This window comes from Quercus robur, chromosome 9, assembly GCF_932294415.1.
Source record: "Quercus robur chromosome 9, dhQueRobu3.1, whole genome shotgun sequence".
Taxonomy (NCBI): Eukaryota; Viridiplantae; Streptophyta; class Magnoliopsida; order Fagales; family Fagaceae; genus Quercus; species Quercus robur.
Window position 1 is genome coordinate 46,078,570 of NC_065542.1, and position 23,195 is coordinate 46,101,764.

Sequence of the window (23,195 nt, forward strand, 5' to 3'; positions counted from 1 at the left end):
TTTGGTTTTGTTTCTTTTTCAATTTTCCTTTATTTTTTTTTAGAGTATCTTGTTATTACTTTTTTTTTTAATTATTATTTTTATGACGTCATCTATTCTTTGGTTGTTTTCCACTTTTCGTTCTACTAAGATTTTGGTAACAATTTTAGAGTTTTTTTTTTTTTTTTAATAAAAAAAAGAAAAGAAAAAACAAATATCATATTTCCACAGGTTTTTTAAAAATAAAATTTTAAAAAAAAATCTAAAAGATGATTTTTTTTCTTTTTTTTTTAAGGAAAGCTTTACTTTCAAGATTAATATTTGGAAAACATTTTTATGCAACATGTTTTCTTGAATAGAAAATAGTGAGTTTTTTAAACATTTTAATTTTAGTGGTATATTTTTTTACACAATTTTTGGAAACATAAATACTATTCTTACTTCTAGATTTTCTATACATTTTAAGTGGAATTAAATATATATTTTTACCAGATTGTTCTCAAATTTTTTTCTCGTTAAACCTAAGGTTTAAGGGTTTTTATGAACCACATAAAAGTTCAGTCCAAAAAGTGAAATCCTTTTCTATACTACTAATTAAGGGGTTTTCTCTATTTGAACTGGACTTTTATGTGGTTCAGAAATACTCATAAACCTTATATTTAACTATGAAAAAACTTGAGAATAATTCAATAAAAATTTATCTTCAATTTTACTTAAAATGCCTACAAAATAGGACAATCTATTCATGTCTTCGAAACAAACTTATCATTTTTTTTTTTTTTGAAATAGAAATTATGACACTAGTTTATACTACTATTTAAGAGACTTCCTCTATTTTAACTGAACTTTTATGTGATTCATAATACCCCTAAACTTTGTGTTTAATGAGAAAAAAAACTTGAGAACAACTTGGTAAAAATATATCTCCAATTACACTTAAAATGCTTACAAAATAGGACACTCTATTCATGTCTTCAAAACAAACTTATCCAAAAAAAATAAAATAAAATAATTAAAAATTAAAAAGGGAAATTATTACACTAGTCTATAGGTGAAAATGGTCAAATACCATCATTTTGCAAAATTTGTAGCAATTTAGCATTGTTTCAGAACTAATCAGCAATCTACCATTTTTCTAGTACTCGGGCTCTACAAACTCGAGTTCCAAATGGTACTCGAGTATAGTAAACATGAGTTCCTAAAGAACATTCCACCGTGGCACTGTCTGACATGGCATTTGGGGATTAAAAAATGCCACTTGGTACTCCAGTTTCTAGGACTCGAGTACTGTGTTAGTGTGTACTCGAGTTTCTATAACTCAAGTATGGCTCGGGTATATAAGTGAAATCATCTAGGTTCATACTCGAGTTTCCTGAACTCGAGTACTGTGTTAGCAGTACCCGAGTCCTCTAAACTCAAGTTTGGTCTTCAGATATGCCTCTTAATACTGTTTGATCACTCAAGTACTATTTTTTCCTGTCATGTATAGAGGATACATACCCAATTGCTTGGCAGCAGGTTGCTTTCTAATATAGTAATGCTCAAATTCACTTTCACCACTTACCCATGAGTATACACTTTCACCATTCTATGATAAAATATTTTGTCCTTTAGGGCTTTCATTGGAAATATGCTTGAGTACCACAGCTATCTCTTTTATTATTATACATGTTTGTCATACCACTTCGTGGCAATATATATCCAAATCCCAGGATGAAGTAAAAAAAAAAAATTAAACTACAGAACATTTGCACAAAGACCACACTTTGTATTTCAAAAGATAGATACAATAAGATTCTTCTTGGCAGACTAAGGTTCTTTACCCATATTGTTGTTCACTGAGGCAAAACACACCAACAACATTACAAACATGAAAAATAACCATGACAAAACCAGCTTGTATATTCTCTCACACTCTCTCTAACCCTCTTAAGTTTCTCTCTAGCTTCAACATAAAGCTCATGAGCTTCTCTTTCCCTCTGAATTCTACTGATGCATAGGTCTGTTCTGGACTTATGTTAAAATGCTTTTATCTTATTCTCCATATCTGACCCTAGACCTTTCTCAATATCTACAATGAAAAGTAGTTGTTTCAATATAACCTAAATTAGGCTTAGTTTGAACCAAAGAAATCACACATAACTAAAACTGAACTTCTTTACAAGCAAAGAAATCACTATAATAGAAGTAGTAAACTAAACTTCTTACTGTCAGTAATAAATTCCATCCTCAATGCCAAATTCTGTTGAACCAATCACAGAAATAGGTAATGCTAGTGGATAAACATACAAATCAAATAGTCTCATAGCAATTTTAAAGATCTAAAAACGTTACCAAAGAGCCTCCTCAAAACTCATCAAGTACATATTTTTTGAGTAATATAGCTTGTAAATGGGAAGAAAAAAGCATCCATAAGGTTGCCTAAAGTAAAAGGAAGTTTCAGTTTTCAAGATATACTGATGACAAACAAACAAATTGATGAACATAAAGTGAGAAACAACGAAAACCATACTTACAAGAAAGCAAGCTGAGGGATTTTGGCCAAAAACACGGGAAAAGGCCCAGACAAGCTATTGTTGTTCAACCTCCTAGTCTCATAACATAACAAAAATAAATAATATTAACTAAAATCATATAATTGATTACATAAAAAATCTCAAAACATAAACTATACACAGTATATATATGGTAGGGTACTTGAAGATGATCATGTTAACAAAGGCCAAGTCAAAGTTGACACCTTTAATGGTAGGATACTTAAAGATGGTGATGCTAAGAAGAGTGCCTTCACAATTGTAAAATATGCAATCAGAGAAAACTTCTAAGATCCAATAGGTTAAAAGTGGAAAAGTGAAATCATGGCCAACCCACAAATGACCTAACACCCTTCAAAGAAAGAAAAAAAATAAAAAACATTACATTACACATAAGGCAGTTACACATTACATTAAATTAACCAATTAATATGCAATTTTTGCGACAAACCAAATGGCAATGCTAATGAATTTTGTATGCATCCTATAGGGAAAGTAGCTTAAGTATAAATGTCATATTTGGTCCTTAAAATTTTATCCAATTTTTCTCAAGTTTTAAAAATACATAACTGAATGGCATATGGCATACATTTTGATCTAATGGCATATATCATGCATTTTGTTTCAAGTTGCATTTAGAAGGATGTCACGGTTCAAACTTAGCGTACCTAGTCCATGAGACCACCACTCGTCGATACCTCATTTCGCTTAGGACATGTTCTTTGATTATACCTCTCTTGGTCACACAACTCATATTGCACCTTCCTCCCCCCCCCCCCCCCTCTCCTTCCATGGTGTGGTTCTTGGCCATTTCCCACCCTCGTCCATATCATTCTTGATTCATGTTGAGACAGGGTAACCTTTCTCTCGGATCAATCGGGGATTAGGGACGACCCTTCGAGTTTCTTTAGGATCTGGCCATAATAATCTATCTTTCAAAGCAGGGAAAACGGGAGCATAGCTATGGAACAGTACGTTCATGCTATAGCATTGGTCAATGTACTGCTCTACATCATGTTGATACCTAATACAAACTGCATTGACATGTGAACATGGTATCTTGTACAGTTTCCATTTTTGACATGTGCAAGTTCTTTGCAGCAGATTAACTCCATGTGTGTGATCCCTATGTCCAGCAGTCCCTGAATTATGCAGTGTATCTACTTGATATGATTGTTGTTGCGCACTCATTATCGTCACCATGTGATGCTCTGCCTTCGCCTTATTTCTTATGAAAATATCCAATGCATATTTACACCATCTTACCCCGAATTTAACTACATTATGCTCTTATTGCAATAATCATCGAAGTAAGCATTCAATTTGAATCATGTGTATTTCACCATTGACGTAATGGGCAGGCTGCGAGCACCCTTTAGAACACCATTGAAACACTCGGAAACGTTTGTAACCGCCCCATAACGGTAACCTTCGTTAAATGTTAGAGCCTATTTGTCTTTGGGCACATCCTTCAGATATTGGTGCGTACCCCAATTGACATTCTCAATTAATTCGAAGGTGGCATTAAACTTTCATTCCTAAGTAGCACTTGCTGCCCTCTATACTAGATTCTTTAAAGTTTCATTGTTCCATCTAGTGTTGACGTTACTGCATAGATGACGAAGGCAGTAACAATGTTCTGTCATGGGAGGTTGCAAAAAGTCTCGACTAGTGTCTCTAAAGACAGCTTGTATCCCAGGGTGTCTGTCAGATATGACGCACAGCTTGCTCCGGTCGATAACATATCTTCTTATACAAGCCAAGAACCAACCCCAAGTCTTTGTGCTCTCGCTCTCGACAACGACGAAGGCTAGTAGATAAATCTTATTATTAGCATCTGTCACCATCGCAATCATCAATTACCCTTTATATTTTCCATAAAGGTGGGTTGCATCAATGCTGATCACAGGCCTATAATGCTTGAACCCAACAATACATGGACGAAACGCCCAAAATACGGACTTGAATGTACAAGTTCCCCATTCATCATTATTATCCACTAGTAACTTATACTTTGTACCTGGACTTGCATCCTTACGTCTTGCAAAAAACGCGACAACTCTGCATAAGACTCCTTAAAATCCCTGTATATAGCTGCAATGGCCTTTTGTTTGGCATCCCATACCTTGTATGTGAACCATAATAATTACGTTAAAAATGAATACAAGTTAAATAATTATAGTAGAAGAAAACAAATTGTAAGGCTGCAACAGTCTTTTGTTTTTCAATTTTATTTTTCATAATATAAGGTATTTATGAGTGTTGGGAAAAAAGAGCATGTTTATACTTCCATGAAGACTGATATCTCTACATTGTATTAAAAAAACAATGCAAGTTAAAGAATACCTTGTAGTGAGATACTTTGTGTTTTAAGTCTGCCAAAGCAAGTTGACGTAAGCTCTTTATCTTATCCGCGGGGTCTTCTCATATATAGCGCTCAAGTACGTATACTAGGAACACCAAATCAATCATCCGACCATCATGAGCATTTTGAATTTTGTCGCACGTGTGGAGGCCCTTGCATTTTGCGATCTTCCAAGAATTGTCTCCCCTGCAACAGATCGCACGGACTGACCATGGACAGGAATCATCCTCATAACTCACCATAAGCCTCTCTGAGCTTAAGTGCTTAGTTTTGAAGCTAAAATTCTCTTGTACTGCATACCAGGTCAATGCATGTCGCATTGCCACTTTAGTCGCAAATACCATCTCCTTCATTGGCTGCTCCCCAGGCATCCAACTTGATACTTCCGCTTGTATAATCGGTGATGGATCAAACATATTATCCCAAGTGTTTTTGGTGAACCATTCCGACGTAGGATCAGGATCGGGGCATGTGTCTCTATTCTCTTCTACAACCACCTCTTCGATATGATCAACATCCTCATGTTCACCCATGGTATCTAGAAGCTCCTCAAAGTCATCCATAGTAACATCAATATGGGTTGCATCATTACCAAGTCCGTAATCATCTTCATTTTTAGATGTGCCCTCATCATGAGATAAATGCTCTCCTTCATGCACTTGCTAGGGCCCTTCCTCCTCCTCAATCGAGTTCACATGCGAAAATGTCTGCCATGGTTCACTGCCATACCCATCTCTTGTGTTCTCTGCATGCTCTTGATAAAACTGTAACGGTATTGAGTCGATGTGTTCATCTACAGTTTCATCCAAAACAGTGCGTTGTGAACCCTTTCCAGCCTCTACTATGGTGAGCTCAACAGTGACATAGAGATCCGAAGCAATAAATCCCTTCACAACCATTTGTTCAACAACTTCCCACATCATCTTCACTTCCCACCCGATAACTGTAGTGAATTGTAGAAAGCTAGGTGCCTACAACCCGTTGAGGTGCTCGATACACGATGAAAATTTTATGCCTAAAGTGGTTTAACTCCTTCGCCGTCAATATTCTTCGTTGCAATTTTATAAGGCCTATCCCATGCTTCACCTTGACACATTTATGCTTTTGGTTCGAGCCTTGGTATGACAACCCATGCAACTCATGATAATACGTCTCTCCATCATAGTACACATAGAAATAGTGAAAATTCATCACCGACCTGTTCAAAGAATATTGTAGTTGTCATAATCTATAACCACTTAAATAAATTTGGCGTATGATAAAAACAATTTATATTCAAACTCAACCTCATCGACTTTGTGTATAGACATATAAATAATTGAATCTCGATCATTCAAATAATTTATACACATAGACATAATGTGCACTTAACCATATATATATATATATATATTTTATACACAGATAAAATAATATATGTCAACCATTTCGACCTTATTGTATTAAGCCAATCTCTTTGTTGAGTAATGAATTCATATTATTTTGAACACCTGTATTACTGTAAAAGTCAACAAAATATCATATTACATTTATCTATCAACCCATGAGTTTTATACAATTAAGCCACATGTGAACTATACTTGTCACTAATTGGGAATTCAACTAACCTTTACTAATAAATGTGCGCACACACACACACACACACACACACACATATATGTAGTTCTAACCCTTACTTATTCTGAAAGTGTTCTTAAATTGAATATTTTCAAAGGATTTGCTAAATTTTCTTGTGTTTACACCCCCACTACGTTTCTGTATGTAACTTACAAATTAAAGGAATTGCAAATTTTTTAGCTAACAAGCAATTAGTTTTTCATGTGTCCTTGACGTGGTGGTTTTGAATAAAATAATCTTACTATGCATGCTCTCTATTTGCTATCATATGGTCAAGCTTGATTCTTTTATATTTGTGCTCTATTTGTTTTGACAAAAAAAGTTATATATATATATATATATATATATATATATATATATCCTTACATGAAATACACCCCATGCATAAAAATCTCATACGAACTAAATGCAATCACAATCTAAAACTAAGCATTTAACTATTACCTCTATATACTGATCACAGCAGGGTTAACCCAAAGGTGGGAATGGATAGCACGTTGGTTTTGGATGGAGACACTAACACTGAGAGACAAAGACTCGCAGATGGTGACCCAACTACTAGTAAAGCTTCTGCTTCTTCAGACCAGTAAGCCTTCTACCTCTTCACATGTATCAAATTTGGAAAGGTAGATAATGAAAATAGAAAGTAGATATTAAAAATAGTTGAAAGCTGGCGTTAGTTTGTTAAGACATACTCAAGTTCACATAACTCGAGTTTAAAATGAACAATACTCGAGTTTATTATGCTCGAGTACCATTCATTATGCATTTATTACAATGGTTGGCGCCAGTAAGTAGGTGTGGGTAATAAGTATAGTACTTGAGTTTATCAAACACGAGTATTGTACTCGCTACATACTCGAGTTCTTGATACTTGAGTTCCTCCCATCAAATACCTCAACCAACACTTTGGCTCGTTTCTACCCAACATCAACTTCAACAAATTAAAAACTACTATGGCAAAGCTTAGACATAATTAATGTGAATTTTTATTTAAATATTTTATTAATTTAGCAGAAAATTGTAAAACTTATGATTAAATTTAATACCAAATCAATTTATATGAATTTTATCTCATCTTTACCACGTACATCTGCGGGGGCAGTGCCGGTAGTCGGTGGGGGAGACGTATGGGTGGTGGGCAACGAAGATGTAGTAGGGGATGTGGGTGGGCAAGTATCATCACTCTCCATGGATGGGGACCAAGATGTGTTCCCATTGGTAAACGTATGGGATGGATCCGCATCATTGTGTGTCATGGAGCCCATGTCATAACCAGTGTCCAAACACATCTCATTTACTGTCTGACTTGCCTCTTCCATTGTGTGGTCATGCATGGTGTGCGATGCCGACTAGATGTGGGATGTCGACTAGTTGTATGACGCTCACTAGATTGACGGCCTCTATGCCCTTGACGTCCACCTGCTTGTCAACCACGCCCTACAGCCGGTTCACTTGAGTTACCCATAGCGCGTGCATCGTCCAAGGTCAACCAACCGATCTCTTCAACAGCTTTGAAGGCATTAATACATTCGGTGTAGATCTCAGACCCTGGTTCGCACTTCGTCATAATCTTCAACTGTGATTCAACCTATTACAAGTATACAAAAGTAGTGTTAGTAGGTTGAACTAAACTATGCGAAACGAGGTACATTTATAACAGAATAGCCTTTGTAAACTTACCAAAGTGTCCTAGTACGAGATCTCTTTTGTCATATGGCGTAGAGTGCAGGGACAAAACCATACCATATACTCATCATTGTAGCTTATCTCCTCATGAAAGGGTGGTACATCAGCAATTGCGGCGTGCGTATTCCATCTAGTAATATGCATGGCACGTACTTCAGCCCAGTTTCTATCTAGCTTGCCCTGGAGTATTATCTTGTGAAGTTCAATTGAAGTATCGACATTGATCGGTATGCTTTGCTTCATCCTAAACTGTCGTAGAACACGTTCGGGATGATGGCCTTCAACCACCCAAAAATGTATGAGTGACACAATAGACCTCCATATGTGTTGGCTTGTCGTATAATATGTGGGTAGGGAACCCAAATAATTTCTGTATGGCTCCCAGAAAATCTGCAATGATCCAACAGATGCAAACAACCATATTAACAATATAATTAGAAAAAATGTGTAACGAATGTGAACAATACATGGCAACAATAATTAACTCTAAAATAAAAAATGTTTATTCATTCCAAAGCGAATTGTAAGTACAACAACTACATGCCAAAGTGGTTCCCACTTGTAAGGCACGATACCTGATTTGGCCATAACGAAGCAAGCGACACACGATAGGCGCGTAGGATGTGCATTGGATGTTCAATTGTGCACTTAGCCCCTTTCCATCTAGCAAACAACACAGACATAACTTTCATATTAGTTACTTACATAATTCCCATGTGAAAAAGTTAATGCGGAAATGTAAAACGGTAACTATCTAAGATCCTACATACCTAATAGTAAGTAGACCTGAGGGTAGTGCCTAGTATGGATGCCTCATCACAAGACATATATGTGGAAACCTCGCCCACGCCCATAACTGCACCAATATCAATGCACTGCCAATTTGCTTGGCTGTCTTCTCTGATACCTTATAGAGGTGTCTATATAGCCAACTTAGTGCTACACTATCCCAACTATAATTTTTTCCGTTGCTGATTCAATTGAAAAATTGCAGATACATAATTAAGAGCCATTCACCAGACTTGTCCATAAACAACATACCATCCAACATTCCCAGTATGTAAAACCGAGCATATTGCTACACAAACACCTTAGTGGCATCAGCCAGGAGAGGGTTGCTAAACCGCTCCTCGAGCCATTTGGCTTTTACCCTCAGCTCTTCCATCACTGTAGTGTTTTTACCAGCATTAACTTGTCTGTTCGGCAGCTTATGCCCTAGAAATTCAGCGCAGAGGTCACCCTAATCTTGCATATGGGCAAATCCCACCATTGGCAAGCCATCTACAGGTACCCTTATTATAACCTCCATGTCTTGTAGTGTGATGGTCATCTCACCATGGGGCAAGTGGAATAAGTGCATCTCTGGCCGCCATCTCTCCACCAACGCTGTGATCAATGCATGGTCAAGGTTTATATTTGGGACTCGAAGTAGCCTCTCTAACCCCGCATCTGCGATATAAGCGGCAATCCGTGGATCTAACCCACCTTTTGGCACACTTATAAATCGGTGACAACAAGTCAGTACATCTGGTACTTCCTGAAAACGGAGCAGCTTTGTATTAATAATAGCATTCACTAAGCACGTAATAAATATGCTTCAAACTTAAATGCCAGACTAGGGACAAGTGCATAGTAAGAAAAATGTTTCTACTACACTACGATTTTGGACAAGTGCATACCTCGCTTGTCGAAGGAGCATCCCAAAGCGAACTTGAACGATGCACAGGCTGCCTCGTCAACAAAGGTTGGACAGAGGGTCCCGCTCCATGTGGGTCCATATCAGGCATAAATTAAAGGTGATTAATGGTCCATTGTACTTAAAAGCAATCAAATACAACAATATGCATGAAGCCAACCCAAACACAAGATAAACATGGAAACCAAAAGGATTGAAAGGAGATACTGATGCATATCTAAAATTTTAAAATCCCAACAAATTTCCCAAATTATAAATTTTTTTTTTCTAAATATATGAAATTGGCCACTCCCTCACTTCCCCTAGCAGTGGACAATGAATTTTGCCAACAAAATTTCTCTCAACAAACAAAAAAGCAACCATCACTAAAGAAAGTGCAAACCTATCATGTCATCAAAATCACAACAGTTGAATAAAATATAGAAATTGTTGATTAGAACAACAACTTAATATAATGCATCAATGTGATGAAGCCCTAACACAATTAAGCTGAACCCTTTGTCTTCTCTCACACTCCTAAAACGACACTGTCTCACCTTGCTCCCATATTATCACCCTTGCCAAAAATCAAAATTTTCACATCAATTATTACCCAATAATAATAATAATAATAATAATATTCCCATGGTGAGTCACTTTATGCAAAGTGTGTTTCATCGTTTGGTTGCCGAGAAATGGGAAAATCACATAAACTTTGGTTTCAATTTTTATATATATATATATATATATTTTTTTTTTTTAAATTTTGGTTTCTGTATTGAATTTCTTATGGAACTGTCAAAAAAGATCGAAACTTTATTGTTTTTTGAGATTGAATTGGTATGTGGAATCGGATTATATTTCTTGGTTTTGTTTGATTTTTGAAAAGATTGAATCTCAGATTGGATCTTTGCGTATATGCTTGTTTTTTGGGGGCATTTGGATCGATTTAGATGGTTGTAGAAGCTAAAATAATAGTGGGTTTTGAATTTGTGATTGTCCCATTTTTTAAATTTTCTTTTTAATTAATTGGCCCTTAGTAGCAACTAGCTGTTCTATGCATTCGGTGGGAGCATCTTCAGTGCATTCGAGCTATTCAGATGGTCTAATTAGGGATATGCCAGTTATTGCTGACTTGAACATTACCGGTGTTTCAGAGATACAAGATTTCAAAAAAAATCAAAACCCAATTAACCCAACATTTCAAAACATAAACCCTAATTTTGAAAATGAAAATTCAAACGACATTCATCAAATCAAAACAAACCAAATTTATCATTAAAAAAAAAAAAAACCCTAATTTCATTCCCCCAATCAAAACCATATCCAAATAACCAAAAATCCAAACCCCCAAAACCAAAAATTCCCATGCCACAAAACACCAAAAAAAGCCAAAATGTTTAGTTACCTCAGCAGTGAGATATTCGAGCACTTTCCAACCTTTAGAAACCCATCGATCAATGTGCTATGTGACTGAGAGGGAGATTGAGAGCATGTGGGAGAGTGAGAACGAGATGATAGTGAGATTGAGAGAGTGAGAGGGAGATTGAGAAAGTGAGAGTGATGAGAGAGTAAGACTTTTTTTTGCTACAGATGAGAGAGTAAGACTGAGTGGGAGTAAGATTGAAAAATTGTTTTAAGTAGCTCAGCCATACCCGAGTTCAGTGAACTTGAGTATGAGTCTGCATTGTGGAAGTAATTAACTCGAGCCATACTCAAGTTTAGGGGACTCGGGTACCACACTAACACAATACTCGAGCTTATTAGACTCGAGTATTATGTGGCATTTTTTAATGCCCAAATGCCAGCTCAGACAGTGCCACATTGGAATGCTCACTAGGAACTCGAGTTTGACAAACTCGAGTACCATTTAGAACTCAAGTTTGTCAAACTCGAGTACTAGAAAAGTGGTAGATTGCTGATTAGTTCCGAAACAGTGCTAAATTAAGCCTCATCCACAAGCGCAAAACGCGTGTGATGAGGCTAATATAAATGGTATAAATTAGTAGCTTGTTAGAAAGAACTATTACTCTTTGTGTTGCAAGTGCACCAGTCAGATTTTGGTTTTAAAATGTAAAAAGTTACAGATGGATAATGGCATTTGAATTTGACAACTAATAATGTTGAGACATAAGAGTTTGCAATGATTTTGGATGGATGTTGAGGGATTTTTTTTAACAAGGTTTTGTTGTTTAGTAGTTTTATAGGGAGGAAAATGATAAGAAAAGAAATGGGTGATGTCTAAACAAACTATAGGGTGCATTTTCAGATAGGTTAAGAATTTGTAACCTTTGACTTAAAACTTGAAAATAAAAATAACACAAAAAAGATTTGTGACTGTAGTCAATTTATTAAAGATTTATTTTCTTGTTTCTTTTTTTGAGGTACATGTCTAGATGATTTATTTTCAAGTGATTGATATTTTTATAATGGCTTTAATTAATTAATTAATTAATTAATACCATCAAAGGGTATTGATTGAAGAATATTCAAATTGGATATTCTCATGTTCTCTGGTTGATACAGAACTATAGAGGTAGAGAGGTATGGACTATGGTTTCTAAAACTTCTCTGGGAATGATTGGGCTAAATTTTGCCATAATTTTGCCCTAGAATAGCCCATCACAGTTTACATGATGGTGAATCAAGCTAACACAAGAATCTCAAATTTTATTAACAAAAAAAAAAAAAAATACATGACAATTTGGTATATAAACAAATAGATTATGTTAATTTGGTTCAAATCTAATCTGGATGCCATACAAATCAAAAGTAGCCAGTATATATAATATGTAAATATATATTAAGAAAATTTTAATTAGTTAACAAGAAACACATAATAAGAGGCCATGACCATGAGACTGACCTCCCAAAATATTCATAGAGAATTGTTTTCTTTTTGACAATTTTACTATACAGTTAAACATGTTCAGATGTTGGGTTTGAGTTTCTAGGATACCGCAGTAGAAGATAAGAAAAGTTCTAAGGTATCAACCAAAAAAAAAAAAATTGTCTAAAATATACTTGTATATAGTATAGAATTCCAGTCCTAGAAGGGAAGGTCTCTCCGAAGAAAACCCTAAAACCCAATTTTGTTAAAAAAAAAAAAATTAAAAAATTAAAAAAAAAAAAAAAAATCCACCACTAAAATTAAGGAAGCACCTGCTATCAAACCCAAACCTACACTCAATTTCACAATTGTTGGATTGTGGGGCCAAATATCTCACAATGTGTGCAATGATTTTTGCATGATGTGTTCTCAAAAACTATATTCCAACCTAATTATCTAAAAATTATTTTCACATTATTTTGAAAATAAAAACATTTTGGCTCTTACCAGATGAGCACTAAATGATTCAATTTTCCATCAAAGTCATTACATTTTAATATGAGTAGTGTTTATTACCCCAAAAAAAAAAAAATGCATAGTTTTACCCATACACCCAGCTGGAATCATGACTTCAAGTCATGATGTGAAGTCAAGATTTCAAAGTTTAACAAAAGTATAGCATTGGCATACATAAATAATAATAATAATAAGGAAACAAATGTTAACGAACTCAACAAAGAATCAGCAAATGCAAAAATGTACCCCCCAAAAAAAATTATGTTAGAGCAGAAAGTTGTATATGTGTTCCACATAATAGGTTGGGCCAAAAAGCTTTCAGCATCATCTCTTATGACTTTATTATCTCGTGAGCACAAAACTATGAGATTTGAAACATGAGATTGGCCTTCGCTGAAATGAGCTTTGGGGATCAGAGAGGATGTAATTTGTGGGAGAGAGAAACTTGTCATATTGGTGCATGACAAGCTTGTTATTCAGCTAAGTTATTCTCTTTATGCAGTGATAACACTTTTTAAGAATACTCTCCTGACTCTATTTTTTCTTTGGTATGATTTTCACCGAGGGTTTCGTTGTGAGATGCAAGCTGTCATGTGTTATAGTGTTGTGGTCATGGCCTCATGTTTTGCCCCTATTTTATTTTGGGCCTTTTCGGCCAATGTTTTAGTTTGGGCCTTATATAAGGCTGTGTAATGAATTGGGTTGCAACACTTATCAAGCACCTTTGTAAATAGGTGCAAATTATAGGTCATGAATGTAGGCTAAATTAATGTTCCAGGTAATTAACCCCCACACGCGAGGCAGCACAAGATCGATATAATGTTTTGGACTCACTTGGGCTTCATCACTGATTCACAGTACCACTACCCACTCCCACACGTCCTATCTTCACACTTGGCATCACCCTAATGGCTTGACCATCCATAAAATTTTACTATTTGCTAGTTATACTGTGCCTTTTCTACTGGGTACCTGGGAGAAAATCTATTATATATGTATCATTTCTCTCACATCTATTCTCTCTCACATGAGGGTGGACCACATGTGAGGGAGATGATGCATATTTTCGAAACATGATATACTCTCTCCCACTATGGATAGATGGAGGCCTACCAGCCATGAATTTTTCAAGTTACTTCCTTTTTTTTTTTTTTTTTTTTTTTTTGGTATGGATTTTGTTTGATTTTTCTGCGTTCTTGTTCTTTTAATTTTCTATATATCAACTTCAACAGTTAAGTATAAAATTGACAGAGATAACTTAAACATGGTTACTTAAATTCCCTAATTGATTTCAACTATGTAATTACATTAGTTAGTGAGTTACATTAGTGATTTTAAGTATATTCTTTGGGAGATAATTTTGTTTATACTAAGAGTAATTCTTAGCTACTCTACCCGGAACACAGAAAATGATGTTTCCTCTTCTCACATTCATAGTAGGGTCTACTAATTAAATTCATGGTAAAGTTAACCATGAATGTGAAAAGAAGGAGTACAATATCTCTAAGGATGGCAATTGAGCAGTGCGGGGCTAAAGGATGAGGTCTTCGCCTCCACCTTGCATGATTTTGTTTTGCCTCATTCTCGCCTGATGATGCGGAGTTAAAATCTTACCCCATCCCTACCCCATTATCTTTGCGGGATGGGTCAAGCAGGGTTGAACAAAATTATCATTCCTAAATTTCTCCCTACTATAAGAGTACTTAAAAATTTTCCTTATACTAGTACTATATCAATCAATTCCTAAATTTCTCCGTACTTTAAAAGTGCTTAAAAATTTTCCTTATACTAGTACCATGTAAATCAATACAATCATATATATATATGAATTTAATTGAAGTTAATTTAAGAAGTCAAAGTACAAAACTTAATATTAAGAAATTGTACTTTAGTTTATTCAATATTAAATTGGAGAGAACATAAATGCATAGTGAAGGTTCTACATGGTGACAAGGTTGGCAACCTTAGTGCTACAGTGTTATTTTTATAGTTTTATTTTTTACTGTATCATGTCAGAATCTTACAAACTGTACAATTATAATGCAGATGGGGTGGTTAAATGAGGTTCTTCGACTATACCCATCAGCACCAAACTTACAAAGGCAAACATGAGAAGACCCATCAAGTAATTAGAACTTAGAACCCCATACTGCATGCAACCCAATAAAATAGAGAATGAAAGACATTTTTATGATCCAATGATAACCCACTTGCAACACATGCTATTTATTCTTTTTCTTTTCAAACAAATAGAGTGTAGTGAAGTAAGAACTAAAAACACACACAAATAAAACCTAAAATCCCACAAAAAAAGTAACAAAGACCCACCAAGAATATGACCAGGGACGGACCTCCACTAGGGCAGAGGGGGGCCATGCCTCCCCCCAATTAAAAAAAAAAAAAAAAAACTAGTATAAAAAAATTAAAATTTACCCTTAAATATATATAAATATATATATATATATATTTGTCTCTCCTCCTCTAAAATATTTAGATATTGACCTACAAAAAAAGAAATAAATAAATAAAATTCATGCCCCTTTAACTACAAAAACAAAATAAATAAATAAATATGGACTAAATAAAAATCGCTTACAAAATAATAAGAAACACTTATTTTGTATGTTATACTTTGTTGATGTGTTTTATAATATGAAATGTTTAAGAAATACTTATTTTGTATGTAGTATTTTGTTGAATATGAAATAAATGTTAGTTTTTATTTTCATAATTTTTTTTTTGGTTTTAAGCTTTGGCCTCCTTGTACGAATCCTGATTCCGTCCTTGAATAAGATCACCTAATTCAAGAAAACAGCAAGAGATGCATACAAATATTCATAAAGAAGATATTTTTTGTCTTCTAAAAAAAGAAGAAGATATTTTTTGATATGTGAAGTACGTATATCAGTACCACGATGAAATATTTTGAAGTAGGAAGGAGGAGTTGGGAATTGGGATTTGGGATTTGGGAATTAGAGAGAGTAGTATCATATATAGAGCCTTCTTTTGTTGGTATTCAGAATGGGAGGAGTGGAAACAGAAGGTGGGCCTTGTGGTTGCGGTTTTGACTTTATTATTATTATTTATTTTTGGGTAAATAGGGATAATTTATTGAAGAAGAGAAGATGGACAAAGCGAACTAGTTGATTAGCATTTACAAGGGCCTAAGATGGGATAGAGCCAATAGGGATGATGCCGTACAAAAGGAGCCTAATTGGATAGAGCTTAAATTAAAAGTGAACCTTTTAACTTTCAATGGCAGTCTTTGAAAAACAATTGCTATTTGTACTAGATCTCAATCTTTTCTAATAAGAACATTTTCCAAAAGTTGAAGATGTAATAAATGTGGCTGGATTAGTATTTTACTTAAACTTGATAAAGTGCACTTCTATTTTAAAAAGTACATTAACATAAATATTTTAAAAAAAACCTATAAGAGTCTTACATGTTGGATTAAAAATAAGTCATTTTTAGGATAAATAATAAACACTAAGTTTAGATCATGCCTAATTGAGAGCTTGCTAAAGTGGTACGTTCATATGAAAATGATTATCCACCACTTATAATTAACTACTTCAACCAATTTAAAAATTGAGTGTAAAATTGGGCGTACCCTTAGATTAATTAATTAATAAGGGCAAAATCAAGTAGAAGCTTTTAAGAGTACTATATACCATTGCTAGATTGATGTTTAGTTTGGGGTTCTCTTTGTCTTAATTTAGCACTTTTGGGAGGTAAAAGTATTAATTCAACATCTTAACTTGACAATAATTCACATTAAAATTGATCACCACACACTTTTAGCATGATGGTTATTCCATAAGTATAAGTGTTTGTGGGATTGAGGGAGTAAGGGGAGGGATTCAAGTTTTTAAGAGAGAACTTCATATACATATACTTTGATTATGTTAAAATATGATTTCTATCTCAAAAAAAAAGAAAAAAAAAATACTCACATTCAAATTTGTTAATTATCAAACTTGTACCATTGAATTCACACTCCATTTTAAACACATGAAAGATGGATTATGTTTTGCAGGCGAGAAAGCACACCAATAGAAGATATTCAAGTAAATAGCTTAAAAATCCTAAGAACCAATTCTAGCATCACTTTTATAGTTTTATTATACTCTAATCATAATTTGTCACTTTAACAATTGTGAAAAAAATTATGAAGTTTGTTGTCTCAATAAATCTAATGACTTTTTAATCCATATCATTATACCATTAAGTTGTTGAATAAACTTATGACTCCATTTCCAACAGCTTTTCAAGCTAGAATTTGGCCTTTGCAATTGAATATAATTTGCCAAAATTCATGGACCCAAAAAAAAAAGAGTATTAATCTACCGACAAAAAAATTATAAGGAGATAATCATGGGTAGCCTCCTCGGTGGCATCTCATACACTCCATTCGAGTTGTGAACCGCATAGGCTGGTTGAGTTTATCTTGACCTAGCCTAGACCTTCGTCTGTTCATTACGCAGATAATTCCCCAGTAAAGTCAAGGCTATTAATTAGGGTACGGAGGACCCTACCTTGAGGATTCAGGCTAAAAGCAAGACCTCCATGAAACTGGGGTCATCAATCCTTGACTATCTATACTACTACAATTTAATGCTCCACTAATAAGATTTGAAATGCTGTCACTATTTCCTAGTATTTGCTAGCAATTACTACTATTTGGGACTGAATAGGTTGCCGAATGTGGTACATTCATTAATGGTGGACACTGACTTCAAAGTATATATACATTGAACTTCTAAGGTAATTAAAGGAGAAAATAGATCATGTCTTTTTTTTTGGTTGAAGAAAATAGATCATGTCTTTTTTGTTTATCTTGTTCCCCTTAATAGTTGATGGGACTCATAAATTGATAGGTACCACCAACTCATAAAAGAGAAAAAATATAGTATACTTTTTGGATATAAAGGTTAACTCTTTTTAAATTGTGTATATCTATATATTATTAAAAATTGAAACGTAGTATTTAATATTGTTACGTTCACGTTGAGTCACGTTAGTAATCATATTATTTTCATAATTTTTTTTTTGTATTTTCCCAACAATTTAAAAATAGATTTTATCAATTTAAAAATAATAGAATAAATCCCATCTCTATCTTCACCATAAAGGCCACTTTTTATTAAATTAATTCCTACCACTATCTCCACCATAAAACTCATTTATTAATTCCCACCACAATCTCCACCATAATTCACACCACTATATCTATATATCTATATCTATATCTATATCTATATTAGTTTCTCTCTTCATCTTTGCCAAAACCTACAGTTTCAAACTCTTAATCTAATTCTCACTAGCATTTTCCTTTAAAAACTAACAAACACACCGTTTCGACTTTAGGAAGTTACAAATCTCACCTCTATCTCCACCATAGAGCCCACTTCCTATTAAATTAATTCCCACCACTATTTTCACCATAAAGCTCATTTATTAATTCCCACCACTATCTCCACCATAATTCCCACCACTATATCTATATATCTATATCTACATCAGTTTCTTTCTTCCTCTTTGCCAAAACCTACAGTTTCAAACTCTTAATCTAATTCTCACTAGCATTTTCCTTTAAAAACCAACAAACACAACGTTCCGGCTTTAGGAAGTTACAAACCTCACCTCTATCTCCACCATAAAGCCTACTTCTTATTAATTTAATTCCCACCACAATCTCCACCATAAAGCCCATTTATTAATTCCCACCACTATCTCCACCATAATTCCCACCACTATATCTATATATCTATATCTTTATTTATATCAGTTTCTCTCTTCATCTTTGCCAAAACCTACAGTTTCAAACTCTTAATCTAATTCTCACTAACGTTTTCCCTTAAAAACCAACAAATACAACGTTCCGGCTTTAAGAAATTACAAATTTGTACCTTTCATATTCCTTCTCCCTCAACTTCTTTCTTTATCTCTCTCTACATTCTTCTCTTTGTCCCTCTATCTAAAACGCCAAAGCACATTGTCTCATTCTACAAACCTTCCTTCTTCTTACCTCTCGCCTTTCTTTGACTCTAACAATGATGAAGAAGCATGATGGTTTAATCCGAACTATTTAAATTGGAGCTATTGACAACGGTGTTGTTGAAGGCGAGAGTGGCCTCGATGATCGCCTCCTAGGCTGTTCGTTTCTCCAACTCAGAAGACTGAGTTGTCCTGCACAATGATTTAAAGGCTTCCCAACAGGTTTATAACTCCAAAGATCAAAACTTTTTTTTTCTTTTTTGTTTGGTTTGTTTCGTTGAAATTTACTATATGAATGAAATGTTTTATTTCTGAACGTAGGATTTGAAGAATTTTTACTTATTTTGTAGTATTACATAAAGCCCAATTCGTGGAAATGCAAATCGAAACATATGGGAAGAATAGAAAGTAGTTTTTTTTGGGATCAAGAAATGGATGTGTGAATATATATGGAGACTATGGCAATAATTAGTTGGTTGATAAATCTTTAATTTGCAAATAATTTGGAGGCCATGCTTAGCAAGTTGTTATATTTAAAGTTGTTTTAATATGTGGTTAAATGGTATCCTTTATTTTGAAGCAAATTGGCCATGTTAGATAGTGATTATTTAGAGTTTTGTTATTACATTTGAATTATGCATCAATTCATAATTTTTGTGCTACTATTTAAACCCCTACTTTAAACTTGGATAAATTTCATAGTGTTACATGTGCACAAATAGTTTGATAAAATTCTTAAGTGATGTTTCATTGGCCTCTTTTTAAAGTGGCATTTTTCATACAATATAACAAAAGTTGCCAACAATTTGTTATTTTATTTTATTTGGATTATGTTTCTCCAACTTAAAATGAATTACTGGCTTCTATGGATGGCACCTATTCTTTGAACTTGATTTTAGGTTTCTTTTGATTCTATTCTTTTAGAAAACATATACATTCTCCAATTGTAAGTTTTGGTTTGGTTGACAGATCTTGAATTGGCAAGCAAGCAAAAGCTACCTTTAAGAGTTTTAAGGTTGGTAATTAAAGTCATTCATTAATCTAGCAGATGTTCAGGATTGTGTTTGGTTCTAAAGGGGTGGTTTCTCTCTCTACTATTCGATGAAATTTGTTTTTTTTTTTTAAATTTTAAATTTTAAATTTTATTTATTTATTTATTTATCTTGGGTCTTATACTGTTTTTCTCATTGTTTAATCAAAATGCAGAAATTCAGTTTATTTCAAGGTCATTAAAGCTATTGGGAACTTATACTCGTGGGCCTATCTGTTGGGAACTTAATTGCTTGATGAGATGAAATGGTAAGTGTTTTCTCTTGAATCGTCTTTTTTGGGTTGCTTTGAATTAATCTATTTTATAGGTGTTCTTTTGGTGTTGCATAACATATGCTCGATGAAATCTCTTTTAAATTTGACGTGATATCTTTCCATTCAAAGTTTTTTCCCATCCTCATGTTGTGATAAATCTAAGTAGCTACACTATGGTTGTAAAAAATTAATTTTTCTATGCAAATGATTAATTTGGTTATAATATAAATTTCCCAAATATATTTATTTAAATAAAAAATTAATTTGATTGTAGACAACTTAACTACTTTTATGACTCCATGAATTGACTAATATGTCATTTACTATGATATACAACAAATTTTGTGCATATTGTTTATAGGTTTAATTTTCTTTCTTGCGTGCTTTGCACTTCCTACGAATGGTTTAATTTTTTTTTTTTTTTTCATTTCTTGCTTTGACTAATTTTGCTTATTGTTGATTTCATCAAAGAGCAGCATTACCAACAAAATAAAGAAAAAAAAAAAAAAGAGAAAGGGAGAATTGAGGCTGTGGGTCATAATAGGTAGGCTTTTTATTTATTATTTATATTTTTAAATGTACAGTTATAATTTTATGAGATTGTTGTGCCCCTTTGTAAATTTTTAGCCATTTTCTCTAACCTCTAAATTTGGAATGATGTCCTAGGACTATATAATGGTCGTTGGAACATCAAAGCCAACTATAGTGGCTGATGCTGATAGGTTTTCCAGTATGAAAAGGTAGAATGTTGGTGAGTTTTATTTAGTTTCAATTTATTTATAATGTACAAATTGTGTTTCACATCTCCAACCTTATGAAGTTTGACGAGTCCAAACAAGTTCCTATAAGTACACTTTGGGGAGATTTTTAATCTTCAAAGAATTGGCATAACAATTATCATGGAATTTATTGTAGCATAGGAACTATAAAGCAATTTGCTATACTTAGCCATGAATTTTGATTCGGTACAATACTATTTTGGTCCCTAAACTTTGACAAAAATTTGTTTTTCGTCCCTAAACTTTAAAAAGCCTTTTTTCATCCCTAAACTTTGTAAATAGCTTTTTAATGGTTTGGAGACAAAAATAGGGATGAAAAAGGAACTGATTTCAATAATTAAGGGATGAAAAGTAAAGTTTAAAGATATAAATAAAACATTTTTCAATAGTTTAGGGATGAAAAATGAACTTTTCAATAGTTTGGGGAAGAAAAATGAACTCCTTAAAGTTCAGGGATGAAAAACAAACTTTTGATAAAGTTTAGGAACCAAAATAGTATTTTACCCATTTTGATTCTATATATCTATTATAACAAGCAATGATTGATGCTTTTGAATGCTTCAAATTCTATCCATAATTTGTTCGGTTTTCATGGAAAGTCTATTGTTTCAGGTTTAGGTTATTCATGATACTTAGATTCAAAGTTTGAACTTTTGGATTAAGTTTACTGTAAATGATTGCATCATTGTGGTGTCCCCTTCATTGCTTTGAGAAGTAAATTTTGACTTGAACGAATAAGATGAACTAAAGTATATATGAATGAAATAAGATGCATGTGGCTGTGTTGTCAATTGCCATTACTCGTATTCTATACCATATATAAACTCTACAATGACGTAGCTCTTCATTATAACAAATGGTCTTGGTTGATGAAAGTGAAAAATCATAGCAGACAAAAATTGATATTGCTATCTTTATTTTGAACTCATATGTGCTCAATTAGGATTGATATATATTGGTCATGGTGAGCAAAGAAAACAAAACTTATTTTTTATTTTGCACACATACATGCAATGAATATATGAACAGGATGGCTTCAGTCAGTTTGCCAAATAATGTCTTCCGACTCTTTTTCACATTGCTTCACAGAATTAACATCTCATGCTGATGGTGTTTGATGATGTGTAAGGCTATAAGATGTTGAAACATAAGAAACTCTAGGATCTTATTTTTTTGGTTTTGCATAGTAAGAGCATGCAATCAGAAAAGGCAAAACCCACCCACACTCCAAAAGAAGAAAAAAAAGGGCACTTAGATTTGGGCAAAAGTGACTTCTACTTACTTGAAATTATTGGCTGAAACTATTTCACTTAAAATTGTTCATATGTAGGTTTAAAGAAAAGAGATGGAACTCTAGAAGGAGGATGCTTGGGTGAAGATTGTTAGGTGAATGATCTCCAAAATCATATAAATGTAGAATATATTTATGCAATGAGGTTTATTTATATGTAATAATTTATATTAGAAAATAATGTTAATTTATATGTAATATGAAGTTGTATAGATTTGTTGGTGCAAAAATGAATGTAGATTTTGCATAAAATTCTCTCATTGCCTTTATTATTATTATTTTTTTTTATAAAAAAAATTACCATCTTTATTTTTATGTTGTATTCTCTTTTTTCTTTTAGTTTATTTTTTTCTAGGCTAATTAGGCTCTTATTGATATTTGATTTCCTTTAAGCTCGTATTCAATGTTAATTAGAATTTAGAGGTGCATGTTTAAGAAGAATAAAAAGAATAGATGGAATTCTAGAATGATATATATGTTAAAATTTGAAAATCCTTTATTTTTTATGATTGCATAATTGTGTTTTAGGTCTGACTATAGTAGATAGCATGCTTGATCCTAAGAAGTCACAATTATTATTTTTTAGACCTTAACAGTATCAAATTGGTCTCTTCA

At 33.5% G+C, this 23,195-nt stretch overlaps 1 long non-coding RNA gene across 1 annotated transcript; it reads left to right on the forward strand.

The window, feature by feature from the left end:
- Positions 1–18,754: 18,754 nt before the first annotated feature.
- LOC126698691 (uncharacterized) lies at positions 18,755–22,798 on the forward strand. Its single transcript, XR_007646563.1, has 4 exons — positions 18,755–19,427; positions 20,175–20,220; positions 20,412–20,504; positions 22,620–22,798. It is a non-coding gene; the product is annotated as an uncharacterized LOC126698691 (long non-coding RNA).
- Positions 22,799–23,195: the final 397 nt, after the last annotated feature.